This window comes from Onychomys torridus, chromosome 1, assembly GCF_903995425.1.
Source record: "Onychomys torridus chromosome 1, mOncTor1.1, whole genome shotgun sequence".
Taxonomy (NCBI): domain Eukaryota; kingdom Metazoa; phylum Chordata; class Mammalia; order Rodentia; family Cricetidae; genus Onychomys; species Onychomys torridus.
Window position 1 is genome coordinate 5,552,992 of NC_050443.1, and position 17,278 is coordinate 5,570,269.

Here is a 17,278-nt window from a genome sequence, read left to right on the forward strand (position 1 = left end):
ATTGTTCATTCCTGGTTTTTTTTTTTTTTTTTTTTTTTTTTTTTTTTGGTGGTAGTGTGTGTGTAATTCTCTTCTTTGGGGTTTACTGCTGTGGTATTATCTATTGTCTGTGTTTTAGAGGGTGTATCTTACTTCCTTAGGTTGGAATTTTCCTTCTCTGTAAGGCTAGGTTTGTGGATAAGTATTGTTTAAATCTGGCTTTGTCTTGGAATGTGTTCACTCTTTCTATGATGATTGAAAGTTTTGCTGGTTATATTAGTCTAGGCTGGCATCCATGGTCTCTTACTGTCTGCATACATCTGTCCAGGTCCTTCTGGCTTTCAAAGTCTCCATTGAGAAATCGGGTGTTATTTCTGATGGGTTTGCCTTTATAAGTCACTCGGCCTTTTTCCTTTCCTGCACTTAATATTCTTTCTTTATTCTTTATGTTTAGTTGTTTAATTTTTATGTGGCAAGGGGACTTTTTTGGGGGGTCTAGTCTGTTTGGTGTTCTATAGGCTTCTTGTATCTTCATCACATTTCCTTCTTTAAGTTGGGAAAGTTTTCTTATATGATCTTGTTAAATACATTTTCTGTGCCTTTGAGTTGGTAGTCTTCACTTATCTCCATCCCTACTTTTTGTAGGTTTGGTCTTTCAATGGTCTCCCAAATTTCTGGGAAATTGTGGGTCATGACTTCATTGGTTTTAGTGTTTTCTTTGACTGATAAATCTATTTTTTCTTCTGTATCTTCAACACCAGAGACCCTCTCTTCCATCTCTTGCATTCTGATGGTTATACTTGCATCTGAAGTTTCTGTTCATTTAATCAGACTTTCTATTTCCAGCATTCCCTCTGCTTGTGTCTTCTACATTTTTTCTATTTCCCTTTTTTAGGTCTTGGACTGTTTCCTTCATCTGTTTCATTGCTTTTTCATGATTTTCTTTCAGGGATTTATTGTTTTCTTCTGCTTTATTTGTCTTTTCCTCTAGTTTTTTTTTTTTTTTTATAGTGTTCTTCCCATTTTTTGTTTGTCTGTTCCTACATTTCATTTTTGATTTCTTCTTTATAAGCTTGTAGCATCTTCATGATGTTATTTATAAGGTTGTTTTCTTTTGCTTCTTCCATTTTGTGATGTTCCTGTCTAGCTCTTGGATGAGGATAGGTTATGGTGATACTATATTGCTCTATTTTGTTGTATGTACTTCTGCCTTGATATCTGCCCATCTCCTCAAGGGTTCATTCTTGGTCTTATCACCACTCTTGGTCCAGACAGTGCTGACAGATTCAGGAAGTGTCTCTCTGGCCCAGATGGAAGCTCTGGGCTGGATGGGAGTTCTGGTCCAGATGGGAGTGCTGGCCAGATGGGAGCTGGGGGCTGGTCTCTGAGTCCCAGGAAGTGGCTGGGGTCTCAGGCAGATGGGTGTGGGGGCAGGATGTGGAGATTTCAGGGTGTGCCTACAGTCTTGGAAAAGGGGAACCTTCGAATGGGGCTCGCCAGATGGCCAGAAACTGCAGCCAAGTTGGGCAGGACTTCCCCAGGGTGGCTGGTGCACATGGCTGGGCCCTAGGGGCAGGCCTCTCTGGGTATGACCCCAGGCACTCTCCTCTGGTCCAAATGGGAGTTCCTTGGCAGGATGTAAGCTGGGGGGTGGTTTCTAAGTCTTAGGAAGTGTCTGGGGTCTCAGGCTGATGGGTGTGGGGACAGGGTGTGGAGATTATAGGGTCTGCCTCGGTTCTTGGAGAAGGGGAACATTCCAGGTGGGGTGGGGGAGTCCTGCCCTATGGCCAGAACCCAGGGCCAAGTTGGGCAGGTCTTCCCTGGAATGGCTGTTGCCCAGGGCTGGGACCTAGGGACAGGCCTCTCTGGTTATCACCCCAGGGACTCACTTCTGGTCTAGATGGGCATGCCACATTTCAGCACAAATAAAATGTCACCATACATTTTAAATTTTAAAATTTATTTTTACTTTTGATATGTAAGTATAATTTTTTCTTCCAATTTCAGTTTCCTCCCCTAACTCCTTTTCATGGACATACATCAATCTTCCTCAAATTATCCATCTCTCTTTAATTTTTGTTACAACACACACTCAAATACCATATGATTTTGTCTCCCAAGCACATAAAATAATTATATAAAATAGATCAAAAAGTAATAAATATGGTACAATTCCTATTATGTGCAATTTTCATATATTACTTTACAGAGCAAGCTCCTCTATGTATTGTGTTCCTGAAGAATATCTAGAGCATGGATTATGAAAGGCAGTGCTTATGGATACAGTAATGGACATCTAATCCTCATATGTCACATTTTGTTTCAACACTAAGAGAAAAAATTGCATCTCAGTATTTGATCATGAAAAATGTCACATATTTTTAAATATTCTAAAATGTTTCAAATAGGATGATGGTATCATATGCTTTTATCTAATTACTCTCTATATGTATTAGTTATAATTATCATCTATTATTTAACAATAGATTCAAATTGAAGACAAAAGCTACATGGATCAAATGTGCTTTAATCTTAGATAAACATATCAACAACTTTTGGTCTTAAAAGTTTTTAATGCATTTGAACTCCAAGATAATTTTGTCACTTCCTCTCTTCCCTCTCTTGCTCCAGACTCAAGTTGCCTTTATCCAAGTCTTTATATGCCCCGTCATTCAAAAGTTTCTTCTTCCCCAATTCCTATTGTTTGTGTGTGTGTATATATATATATATATATATATATATATATATATATATATATATAATGCTTATATACTCCTAAGACTATTTTGTTGTTTATGTGTATATGGCTCCATGGTTGACCACTTTCTATTAGACAATCATTTAGGGGATTTGTCCCTGTTGCAAGTGTTATAGCACTGGAGAGAAAGGTACCCTGACTTGTTGGGAAGTCAGGCTATATCTGGAGCTTCCATAGGACAGCTCTGGAGGGAAAGATATCCTGACTTTTAGGAAATCAATTTATACCTGAAATCTGTGTGCAGTATGCAATGGTCTCCCTACAGGATATAACAACCCTGCTCTTATCCTAGAGAGAGTGGTTACAGCTGAGCTTTACTCCATAATCCCTTAAGGGGACTTCCCAGCAGGGCTCTGCTTCTTCTCTCCAGTCCAAGATATTGTTTCCTCTGCTTCACTGTACCAAAGGTGAAAACCTCAAAGAAATGTAGTAATCTCTTCCCTCTCAGGTGAAAAGTTGTTAATTTTTCTGCTCTGCCCCATGAAGGGAACATCTTAGAAAGATTATTTCTGTTCAGTCCCACTAAGGGAATGTCTCATGGAAGTTCTTTTGTTCTACACTAGCAAAGGAAGACCTTCACCGAAGACTTCGGTTTGTTTTAGTTTTGCCATTTATTTACTCATCTGCCCCTTCCTTTTTTTCATTTTTTTAAATTAAGAAATTTCCTATTCCCTTCTGTACCACCGACAGATCCCAACTCTTCCCTATTCCCACCCCCAGCCTTCCCTCCCAAGCTAACCCCCATAACCACATTTTCCAAATCAAGTTCTCCCATGGAGACTCAGCAGAGCCTAGAACACTCAGCTGAGGCAGTTCCAAGCCCCTCCCTGTTACACCAAGGCTGTGCAAGATGTCACACATTAGGCACTGGGCTCCCAAAAGCCTACCCATGCACCTAGGATTCCTCCTGCCTGGGTGTCCCCTAAACATTTAGAATTAAACAATTTTCTCCCATATCCTGAGGGCCTACTCTAGTCCTATGGGGGCTTCATAGCTATTAGTCCACAGTTCAAGAGTTTCCATTTCCTTATGTTCTCATCCTCCATTCTTTTCCCTCAGTTACCCCCCCCACACACACACACTCCCAGTTTGCTCATGTAGATATTTTCTATTTCTCCTTTGATGGGCTATCTAGGTTGTCTATCTTAGGGTACCTCCTTGTTAGCTAGTTTCTCTGGAGCTGTGTGTTGTAGTCTGGTTATCCTTTGCCTTGCCTCTAATATCCACTTATGAGTTTGTCCTTTTGAGTTTGGGTTATCTCACTTAGGAAGATATTTTCTAGTTCCATCCATTTACCTGCAAGTTTCATGATATCATTGTTTTTTCACTGCTGAGTTTTACTCAATTGTGTACATGTGCAACGTTTTCTTTATCCATTTTTCAGTTGAGGGACATCTAGGTTGTTTCCATGTTCTTGCTATTACAAATAATGCTGCTATGAACATAGCTGAGCATGTGTACTTGTGGTAAGATTGAGCAGTCCTTGGGTCTAAGCCCAAGAGTGGTCTAGCTGGGTCTTGAGGAAGATGTATTCCAAATTTTCTGAGAAACTGCCATAATTATTTTCCAGAGTACAAGTTTATATTTCTACCAACAGAGGACTGTTACCCTTCCTCCACATCCTTTCCAACATACTCTGTCTTTAGTGTTTTTAATCTTAGCCATTGTGACAGGTGTGAGATGGTTTCTCAGAGTGCATAGTGGGTTTCTGTATGCTGATATGAAATGAAGAATGTAGTATAGGTTTATGATTGAATGATCTCCATTCTTCATAGGGAAGTGATCACCATCTCCTCTACAAATTACTCAAAGATTCTATATGGGTACTGAAGATTATCTTCTGAGGAGTATGTGCACTGTACAAGTCCTCAAGCATTACTAAAAAGATCAATAATGATGTCAATCAGCAGTTGATATTTGTGCTTCCAGCTAATCTTGAGTGTGCCAAGAACATGCTGTCTCTCTTCTGCTTCTCAGTGTAACATCTGTGGTTCCTCCTGCATTTTGGTGGCTAGCAAAGCTTTTTAGTCATGGAAACTTTCAAGGTGTCTGTTTGCCATGGAGATGGTAGGTTATGATTTCAGAATAATGCCATTATGAAATCATGGGATTCCATACTGAGAGAAGGGAGCTTTGTGAAACTGATTATGGAAAACCTTGAAGGTGTGAGTTGTAGAGTTGCTTTTTTTGTGTGAAACAGAGACTGATAAATCTATGGCTACCTAAGATGTGAGTACTGAATAGCATCTTGGCTGGAGTCATGTTGAAGAAAGGATATTAAGGTAAGTGGATCAGTTTAGAACTAAGAAAGAGGCAGAGGAGGAGTAGGTTAAGATGACAAAGGAGGATGGAGAGCAAGAGCAGGAAGAGGAGAAGAACAAGAAGAAGGAAGAGGAGGACAATAGAGTTATCAAAGATACAGGTCCTCCTACATCAGTTACACTTGGCTTGGTACCTCATGCCTTACAAGATTGTTAATGGATGGTGAAAAACTCCAAGGAAAGAAGGAGAAAACATCCTGCTCCTGACTTGATTCCAGGACCAGGGCTTGAAATACCACCAATCCCCGAGGTTGCCCATAACCAAGCCTCAAAAACGCATCAATCCCAAGGTACACTGGAAAGATCTGTACCCACCTCCCTCAAGAAACCCTATATAAGCTCTCTACCCTGTTCCATATGATGCTGTTTGCCACCCTAGAGGCAGCCACCCTACTGGATTTTTCCACCCAATAAATTTTTTTAGTGTGGTATATTCTTCAGTATGACACTTTTGACAGAGTGAAGCCCAGGTTTAACAACTTTGAGCAGAATTTCAGTAAAGTTGAGCAGAACTGTGACATTTTCTCTTGGGAACCTGTCTCCTAGAAGAACAAAGCTATAAAACTTCTCAGGACATGGGCAGAGCTATAATACTTCTAAAGAGCAGAGAAGAGATGCATCACCTTCACTAGGGGAACTCTCCACTGCCTGAGCAGATTTCTACACTTGCATTGGGGAAATATTTCCCTGGAGCAGAGCTATAAGCTGTTACACTTACAGTGACTTTGTGGTATTCCTTGGCTCCTGAATGCCAGGGTACCATTCCATCAGAGCTGCAAATGCTCACAGTTAGGATTTGGTTTCTGCTAGAAAAGAGTGGACAATGGTGACAACATAGTTCCACTTAAATTCCTGGAGCCCACAGCCTCTTGGACTCTAGGCACAGTATAGTATCTGTTCTTCAAGGATCATTCACAGAAGATTATGTTAATGACCAGAGCAGTTTGAACTGGATAGGCAAGTTTACAGAATTCATTCCAGCAGAGTTTCTATTTTAACTACCTTAGATAGTATATTTGTCCCCAGAGGTCAAAGCCAGGCTACCTTTTCAATGATCAATGGTATTATTAGAAGTTTTGACTTGAGGACAAGACAGTGTTTGACATGTACTCACTGAAATTCTCCTGCAATGTTTTTAGGTATGTGTTGCAGAAACCATGGGCAACTAGGTCATGGAACTTGAAAGACAATCTGCACCTGCTATTGTAACATAGTTTTCTCTTGGATTGAATCATTCCATCTAGCATGGAATCTCCTTAAGCAGTGTCTTATTTAAAGTTTCTCTTGCTGAAAAAAGATACCATCATCACAGCAAATATGAGAAGGAAAAAATAATAGCTGGTGTTAGCTTATAGGCTCAGTGGCTTAGTGCATTATCACTATGGTGGAAAGCATGGAGGTATGCAGGCAGACATGGTAATAGAGAAGGTGCTAAGAGTAATACATTCAGACTGGCAAGAACCAGGAAGAGAAATATACAAGGGTCTACTCAAGTATCAGAAACCTCAGTCCACCTCCAGTGACACATTTCCTCCATCATGGCCATACCACTCCAACAAGGTCAGACCTCCTAAGAGTTCCACTCTTTACAAAACTGTGATGCCTATTTTCATTCAAACCACCACAAGCAGGAAGGCAAATGACTCAAAATGGCCTCAGAAAGTCCCTGATAGTAATGTGATTCACAATGGTCCTCTTTTCCAGAGTAAACAATAAAAGCAGAGGGACTCCATACAAGCTAATATGCAAAAAAGATCCTTGAGACAAGACCAGCTGCTTGGAGGAAACAAAAACAGCAGAGCTGAATAGAAGAGGATTAGACCAACTGATTCACATGGAAAGGATACTCTCTATCCTCATGAGCTGTCTAAAAGCTGGGAAATGTGCTTCATTTTTCTAGCTTTTGTGAGTTGTCTCACATGCTGATTCACCTAATTTTGAATTATTACTGCTCTTGTAAGTAACCACTTACCCATATTCCTGTAAGCAGCCCCAATAAAATCCATGACTTTGGTGCTATTCATACTTTAGTTGTTCCTGGGATCCCAATCTGGGGTCAGTAGACATGGTTATTGTTTGTTCCCAGGAAAAGTGTTGTTACTTAACAATTGCCACTTTGCTGGACAAACATAGTCACTTACTAAGTCTTATCCTTAGAGCCACAGATAAATGTAGCTAATATCCCTTATCAAAGAAGCTTTATTTACATCAATTGGAATTGTCACAGAAAAACCACAATTGGACATGTTTCAGAGATCATCAAAGAAGTGGGGTCAGAGAGACTGTAAGTATCAGATAACAGAAAGTCTGCTGTGATGCTGGCCTAAATGAACCATTTTAGATATGTGAAAATATGTGACATGTTACAAAATTAATGAAAAAGGATTATATGTATTACTCTTGAAATTACATACAAATTAGAAGGTACAGATGTCTGTTTATTCATTACTATATTCTGTCTTTCATAAGCCATGCTTTTGATATACTTTAGGAACACACACACACATATACACACACACACACACACACACACACACACACACACACACACATATATATATATATATTTCTGTACAGTAATGTATAAACAATTGCACATAGTGGGGATTTTACAACATTACTTATTACATTTAATTATGTTTTATTTGTTTTGTGTGGCTGAGGCAGAAAATCATATGGTGTTTGTATTGAGGTCACAAGACAACTGGTAGAAGTTGATTCTCTCCTAACACATTGTGGGTCATGGTGGTCAAACCAAGTTTTCAGACTTGGCAGAAAGTGCCTTTATCTCTAGTCTATCACTACTAAATATTTAATATGTATAATATTATCATGTGTTACCTACATATGTTTCTAAAGCAGTATTCCATTCTCTAGTGCTGTGAACTTAAAAGAGAATTCAAATGATTGGAAGAGGACAAAAATCTTGCTAAGCTAATTAAAAATGTCAGTGTTGAAAATCTTGCCATCAGAACTCAAGCAGTCACCTATGTGCTGCATTGTAACATATGCATTAAAATTTTCAATAGATAAGAATTTACCTCTATTGATACCTGTGTCTGTCAGGAGAGAGTAAACATGGAGGAAGTGAAATTTCTTCAACTCATGCTTTTTACAATACAAAGAGAAGGAGAGGCCAGGGTCCTAATATCCTTTTCAAATCTACATCCTAAATGTACAAATCCAAGTTCCAACTACTGGACTGTGCCTTGTGAAGTTTCCACTGTCCAAATATCACTGCAGGCCTTTATAAAGTGGTGTTTTGGATCATTAAAAAGAAATCCAAGGTTAGTGCAGGAGTTCTTGACTAGAATATATAAGACCCTGACATAGATTTCCCACACTTCAAAATAAAATAAGGTGGGGTCTGACCAATGCCTTGTTTGCACAAGACAGTTGCAGATGCTGAAGGAGAGATCAAGGATGACAGAGTCCAAAGACATCCTGATCTACAACTTCTTCCTTCTGATTCTGAAAGACTAGGGCAGACATAAGGCTACCGTTGACTGCTATGTGTGGGAAATAAGATGAGGAGAATTAGATCACAGCTATGAACTATGGAGTAACAGCAAAAATACTACGTTAGTATCAGTGAAACTAGCAAATATTACAAAGGATTAGGAAAAAATTGACATTTCAATATAAAATTTGTGAGCAACTTTGTAGTAAGAGGAAACAATGGGAATCATACTTTAGAAAGTGCTTAAAATAGGAAATAGACTTTCAAAAATAGAATTGTTCTTTTCTTTTGTTCCTTCCCTTCCTTCTTTATTTTTATCATTTTTTTCTGATAGTCTAGGCTGGCCTGGAGCTTGCCATGTAGCAGAGGATGACTCTGGATGTCTTGCCATTATCTTCTGCCTGCTATAGGACAAGAATGTGTCACCACACTCTGTGTATAAAGTGTGAAAGATCAAATGAGGGGCTCCATCTATGTTATGGCAGCAAGATACCAACTGACCTACATCTGGAGACTTGGGAGCAGACATGTAAAGCATAAAGAAAAGTGATGGGGGAATGAAGACAAAAGTTGTTTCAACAGGAAAGTTCCTTGTGAGAGGACTATTGCTAGGATGAGGTACCAAACATCATTTTATCTTATTGTTGTGATTTTCACTGTGAATGTTCATTGAACAGGAAACAATGTCCCAATAGGACTTTTCATACAACAAGATATTTCACTGACCATATTTCCCTTAGTCTTCTACTTGTCTTTTCCTCAACTTTGTCCCAATGTCCCCCTTGACAATTTTTCTGATGTCTTTATGCAAAGTATATACATCCATAATTTTATTTGCTTATATAATATATGAATCAAAAACTATATATGTAACTGCCTTTCCCTTTTTCTTTTATTCATATTTTCTTTCCTTCTTTTTTATTTTGTTTGGTTTATGGATTGATTCTGAGAAAAAGTCTCACTATATAGCATTGGCGGTCCTGAATCTCACTACATAGACCAAACTGATTTAGAATTCATAGAATTTAGAATTCTTCTTTGCCTCCTGAGTGCTGGGATTAAAGGTTGCATCCCTAATCCCAGGCCTGTAAATGCTTTTTTCTGTGGTTAGCATTATGCATTTAATATATGTTTTTCTATGACTGGCTTTATTCATTTAATGTAATTATGTTTTTGAATGTCTTTCCATAGAAGCAACATAACTTTATCCAGGTTAGTGTTAGAAAAGAAAATGTATTATGTATGTATGTATAGAAATATATATATATATAATATCACATTTTGTTTCAGGCTAATAATTGCTGTTTAAAGAGAATTTGAGATTGTTTCTCAGTTAGTCAGGGAAAAATGCCTGGTGGTAGAAATCTACCCAACTACCAAAACCTTGTATATCTTAGAGGAGAATTTGTTACTGTCATTTACTAAACCAGCATGATTCCTAACCACATTTAAATTTTTATCCTTAAATCACAGATAAGTTTATGTCTCATATCTCATCAAAGAAATGTGACTTGCAACAGATTGAGACCATTGTATAGAACTACATCAAACTAAATTGCTAAGAGCAAATGACCTTGGGGTGCTCATCCCCATCTGATTCATCTAAATAGAACTGCATTAATGGCTCAGGAATCATAGTAGAAGAGAGGTTGTAAAGATTGCAAAGGCAAAAGCAAAAGGAACAAGGGGTTTGCTGTGAGACTGTATCTCCTTCAAATATCATAAGGCTATACCCATGAAGTCTCATTAATGTGGCTCCTTAAATAGAACCTGAACAAGAATATTGGTGGATATGCCAACATGGAAGGGATGATTCCCTTCAGCCCTCAGCCACAGACAAAGAACTACAGACAACTGAGGAATGATATAGTCTTCCAAAGTGATGAACTTCCCAATCAGCCATCCAATACCAAATATTCAGCATTGAAATTTTATACATATAAGTAACATATATGGACAAAGCAGGTTGTATTAATATATTTGAGGACATTTATATATGTGTGTTTGAGTATATATGTGATAGCAGTAACTATAGTTAAAGAAATAGAGGCCATTTATTTGAAAGAGATTATGGGGTGTATATTGGAAGGATTGGAGGGAGAAATGAAAAGGAGAAATTATGTAATTATATTTAAATTTCAATAATAAAGAATATTTCTTAAAATTAAAAAAAACTGTTTTACCAGGCAATATTTTTTTTTATTTTCTCAGAATGTTTTATGCCATTATTATAAAATTAATTTGTATTATGTTTTACTAAGTTTTCTAATGATATCCAATGCTAACTGTGACATTGTGCTTTCCATTTTAGTTCCACTCGTTTACATAGTTTTCTCAGATTGGAGTATCTCTGTTCCTCTGCCAAGTATCTAAAATGTGTAGGTCAGGTGCTAGAAAGTTAAGAAATAAATGAGGATAACCAAAAACGAAGTCAATAGCTTATAATCTTTAGAGGTCTCTGGTTCATAAATGGTAAAACCCTGTTGCTAGAGATACCACATGCTTCAGTGAAAGAACATGAAGAAATCACAGTGGAACCTCCATGCCAATTGGATAGTTTTCAAAGTGCTTGATGTAGTTATGAATAATAGAGATGCATAATCCCTGAGATAAATAACAATTCTGGTACAATAGTGTTATTAACATCATGGGTGTAATAAACTGCTTCGTGTCTGAACTGAAGGCCCAGTTCACAAGATGGTACCCTTTCTTGTCACCATCATTATGCACAACAATATGAGTCTAGACAGTATAGAGATCCAGCTGAAGAACATAATACTAATATTCAGCTACGCTGATATAGCAATAAAAGGTTCCCTAAGCTCTTATGTTATTCTGGGGGATTAGAATGCCCCTCAACCCTAATCAGAGAAGCTTCTTTTGGAAGTTTATGGTGATTAACACAGAAGCCCACCATCATTAAAGTTGTTTCAAATAAGAGACTCCAAAGACTCCAGCTTAAAATGAGACATCTATATCACACCTCTTCTTCCCAAGACCCAGGGATCTTCAGGAAAAAAGAGGTAAAAGTGTGTAAGAACCAGAGGTGATAGATGATTCTAAGGAAATAGGTTCAATTGTTAGGACAGTTTGCACAAGATCAAGCTAGACATAATCCAAGCAAATTTGGTGTGGCAGTAGGTCCAATTCCTAGCTAAAGAACGGATGGACATTTCTGGCTTCAGAGAGATAAAGTTTCAGGTAACTTTAAGGATTCAGTCTTTGAGAGAGAGAGGCTACCCTTGCTTTCATAGATGCCCCTGAACTAGTAACATATGAGCATCATTAAATAGACACCCTTTTCCTCCCTCTCTCCTTCCCTTCCTCCTTCTCTCTCCCTCCCTTCCACTGTCCTTCCTTCCATCCTTCCCTCTCTCCCTCCCTCCCTTCATTCCTTCTGTTTCTTCTTAGAGAAGCACATGAAATTTAGAGGGAATAGTAACATGGGGTAAGAAAGGAATTGAAAAGAACATATTGGAGGTTAGAATTGACCTAAACACATTTGCATGAATAAAATACTCAAAGATTCATATAAGTAGAAAATGTAATAAATGCTTAAAAAAAGAAAAGAAAAAAATAGGTTGATTTTTATTGGGAGAAGTCAAAGGAGCGTGAAACCAATGGGAAATATAAACATCTCTATATTTCTCATAAATCTTAACTCAAAGTTTGTAGCCCCTTCCACAGGAACAAGTTCAGCCTTCAGAGATCATGAAAACTCAGTGACTATTTAAAACACCATATGTCTTTGGAGACAGTCACAAAAACCCTTAAGTATCTTAGTTAATTTGTAATGAGAAAAAGTTTCATAAATTATTTTGTTTCCCAAAGCCAGGGCTGTCATTGCCACTGAAAGTGAAATGAAAATTGCAGTTCTGGAGGGAGGTGAGGTCACATAGACCTGTATCTCAGGTCTGAGCTGACTTGCCTACTGCACTGGTTATTAATGAGTCAGAATCTGCCCGATGAACCCACAATCCTGAAGAGCAAGAATCCAAGTGAGTACTTTATGTTTCAGTCTGAGTGGTAAAGCCAGCAAAGAACAGAGGCCTGAGAAATTGTGTTTAATAATGAGAAGCTTGATTAGAAACAGATCTACAGAACAGATAGAGAAGGCTGTGAGAAATACAGAAGTGCTCACAATCGTGAGTCAGTCCCTGTTGGTTCTGGTCATAAGCCCTGGCAGACGATGACTGTGGGTAACACCAGGGTAATGTAGTCTCTCTGTGAAGGTGCGGAAGGACTGTGGTAAAAAGTTAATGTGATAATTCACTTTACCTTACAAAATGTGCAGACTATTTTACAGTATAATTATTATAGTTGAACTTATCAGAGTTTCACACCCCTAGTAAACAAGTGAATGGAAATATAAAAAGCATATAACTCTGGATGATATAGATGTAAATCTTCTCCTATAATAAAAGGTATTCTTATATACACCATATTTATGAGTTAGAAACAGTAACTGAGTGTGTCTTGAATGACCAGTGTTAAAATGAGGTGCTTGAAGCATCCCTCTTGTACTTGGGATTGAATTATCTCTCATTTCAGTCACATTCTAGTGATAAGCACAAACTGATGCCATGCCTTTCCTTACTGTTCATTATTGTTGCTGATGGAACTCAGGGCTGTATGCATGTCACAGCAGGGCTCTATTTTTCAGCTTCATTGGAATCCACCCTTCGGTCTTTATTTTAGTTTGAACAATGTTAAGTTTTTCACATTCTTCAGATTCCTTTTTACATATCTCAAATGTATCTCCTCTATTTGAGTGTTTCATAAATTGTACTTCAATAGATTCATCAATATAAAAATCAGCAAATATATGCAGAATTTTAAATGAAATATTTTACTAAATTAATTTTCTTCTTGTGATATTTTAGCACACATATAGTTACCACTATAAGCCTTTACTGATGCAGTGAAAACAAAGCATGTTTCCGGTGGCATTATATCAGGTCCATCATGTGTTTTTTAAATTCAACTAGGAGATAGGACAATTTTCTGTCATGAGAAAACACACTGAAAGAACACTACATTTTAGTAAATTCTCACAAGCTTTATTTGTATTTGGTATTTGCCTATCAAAAAATAACTTTATTGAGAAATGTTAACTTCAGCTAGACCATTCACCCAGGCAGAAATACAGCGGAGGTCTAATGCAAAACAGGATGTACCCACTTTTACTTTCTTAGTGACAGTTGATGGTGGCTTTTCTGAGACAACCTGAGAGGTTTAAACAAGAATTTTTCTGTTTGGGAGGCACCCAGGCAGTGGGACTTGGACCTGTCCTTAGTGCATGAGCTGGCTGTATGGAACCTGGGACTTATGCAGGGACACTTTGCTCAGCCTGGGATGAGGGGACTAGACCTGCCTGGACTGAACCTACCATGTTGAGCTGAATCCCCAGGGGATTCTTTACCCTGGAGGAGATGGGAATGAGGGTGGTCTGGGGAAAAGGCGGGGGGGTGGAGGAGGGGGGTTGGAAGTGGGGTGTGTGTGTGTGCCAGAAGCGGGGAGGACAGGAGAACCCATGGCTGATATGTAAAATTAAGGTAAATTATAAAATAAAATAAAATAAAACATGAAAACATACCTAATATGACTACAAGTTTGATTTTAAAGGCTAACTACTAACTTTAATTTCTTTATATCTTAATTAAAAAAAAGTAATTGTTGATATTATTATTCAAGGTGCAACTACCTATCTTGACTCTGTAGATCATTGCTACCTAGAAAGAGCAGGTTTTCATTTTAAATATGGATAAAGATGTTTTTAACAATATACCTGCAAAATGACTTTGTCCTATAACTGTGTTAGGTAGGAAAAAAAAATTGGTCAGGTTTTTCCTAACCAAAAAATTCTGTGCCTTAAGCAGAACATTGTAAGTTACTAAGACAAAACAAATTTTTTTTAATAAATTGGGAAAGTGCCTTGTTCACATTAAATTTTAAGTTCTTTCAGTGTTTTTTATATTAGAATTGGGAAGAGTGTTTAAATAAAGTGAAGAATTTACTTTGACATAATGTAGCATTTACATTTGAAGTACATTTTCTGAGACCTATATCAGGATGTATTTTAGTCTGAACTAATGATTCATCAGTCGGTTATTAATTAAATGTAAAACCTGAAAAGATATCACTTTACAAATTTTCCTTTTAAAAAATTATTTTAGAGGACTTTATCTTTTCTAGTCTGCTGAAGTAATTTTGGTTAAGAAATAGCTGTTAGTGGGAACATTTGGTAGTCTTTTGGTTAAAAATAATTTGTGTTGTGGCATAATAGAGTTCCTATCAAAGAGAGGAGTCTAACCTTGATCAGCCACAGTAGCTGCTTCACAGCAGTAAAGTTTGGCAATGGCACGATTCTGTGACGTGCAGCTATGTGTGCTTTTTTTTTTTATTTTATCAAAGGCTGGCAGGCATATGGATTCTGACTTACCATTGACAAAGAATTTTGTATTATTTTTCTGAGTTGGGTGGTAATTTAATTTAATAGAAGAAATGAAATGTTTGCCTTAAAGATATTACAGAGTTAAGGATGATGAATAATGCTAAAACATCTGATTATATACCATGTTTGTGATCATTCCCTCAAGCATTACTCAATTTATTTGTGTCAAGTGTGAAAGCAGATGTTGTGATGTTTTGTCAATATAGTTAATTACATTATTTTCAGTTGTAAAAAAGGAAAACTTCTTTAAAAATATTTCTAGGTGTTAGACAGATAATATCGATCTTTGTTTTGTGTGCCTGGATGTTTTGTCTCTGTGTGTAAATGTGTACTACTATAATACATTGTATGCAGAGGACAGAACTGGGTGTCAGAACCTCCTGGAACTAGAGTTACAGGCAGTCATGAGCCACTAGGTGGATGCCAGGAACTAACCCAGCTCCTTTCCACCAGCAGCAAGTGTTTCTTACCACTGAGTTTCTCTCTAGTCCTGCAAAATGAAAACTTTTTCACAATCAAAAGTGTACAGTAAATACCACCAAAGGATGCAAAATGTCAAAGTGGGAAATACAACTGCACGTAAGGCTGGTTTATGTTTTAGAACATCTATCATGGCTTTGTGAGCAGAGGTTGAGATGGTTGTGGTTGCACCACACTAGCCATGTTCTAGACCATTCCAGTATCCTCCCTGACACAAACAGCTTTTGGATTTAGAGCCAATTAACCTTTGAGTTTCAAAGATCTGGTGTAGACAGTGAAAATGATGCTACTATCCACGTCAGAGAGTTATAAAAGTAAAAAGAGAAAAGGTGTCAAACTGACAGCTTAGCAGTGACTCTCAAATGATTACTGCCATTGGCCTTTTCTATACTTAACTAACATAAAGTTACACTTACTATTTCTTAAAACTTTAAGGATGCAAGAGGAGTGAATAGAGCAAAAACAGTAGAAAACAGCCATAAAGTTTAAACTGTAATACACAGAAAGCAAAAAAGTCTAAGTTTGAGCATGGAGGTAGGGTCTTTATCATGGTCCAGTACAGGATATTAGTAAAATTAGGGTATATTCTATATCTGGAAGTCTTCTGAACAAGAACAATGGTGTCTCTCAAAAAATGGCAAATGAGTTCACTGAAAACGGGTGATATATGATCAGTGAGAGAGTTTTGGATGCAGAGAAACTGAGAAATGCAAGCTACCACCTTTCCTTGAGCAAAAGGTCCACTTGAGTTCCTAAAAGATGAATAAATCCCTGACTGACTGGATCATATGAGTTACTAGGGGTGGGGTGATATTTCATTGAGTATAAGGGACTGAGATATCATAGAAGAATGTCAGGCATGATTGATGGAGCTGGGCACATGAGGGCCAGCTTTTGTTGTCCAGTTCATTGAACAGAATAGGTCTGTGTTCACTGTTGAGTTAAAAAAAAGGAATAATCTTCATGATCTCATCACTAGTATTCATGTCTAGGTCTGTGTTGGTTCAAAGACTTGATCAGGTAAAATGGCTGTAAGTCCTGAATGATACAGGTCGGGAATACACACAATAAAAATAAATTAATATTTTTAGAAATTGCATTTTCAAGTATACAATTAACTCTGAACAAAATAACACAAAGTGAATATTTAACATTGATAGTGGTATTTCAATGGATATGACCATTATGAACACATGGTGCCTTGGTTTGCAAAACCCTTTGCCCGTAAAGACAAATAGCCATTTTATGAATTTAACAGTGGCCTCTCACATCTGGACACAAGAGTGATCTCACACTGTGGTAGATGTTAAGTTTTTTTTTTTTCTATAACACTGCTTTTTACCACACTACACTGAATGCAGTTGGAAGCCCACATATTCAAATCTCAAGCACATGGTAGAGATACTGTTTAGTTTTTGTCATTCAAGCAGTCTCAGAGGCCACAGCAATCCTTAGGTTGGAGCATCTGCTCAATAATTGCAATTTTTCCATCCTCACAGAGGTGCTGGAGTAGTTCCACTGCCATTATATTCCTGGGAATGAAAATAGTCTCTCAGGTAGTACAGTCCTAGGTAGGTAGAGCTTTATAGAGCGTCCAGGGATGTTAACTTTTCACTTGACCCACGTTGGACAGTGAAGTCATATTTTCTGATTTGGAGCAATAAAATAATAAATAACAAACATATTTGTGTTATGGTTTTGATAACATTTCATTTATATCTGAGTCAGCATCACAGTTTGCAAATATAGGATGTTGTTTGTTGGGTACATGGTCTCAAATTGTGACTTCATAAATGTTTATATATAAACTAGGTGACATTTCCCCA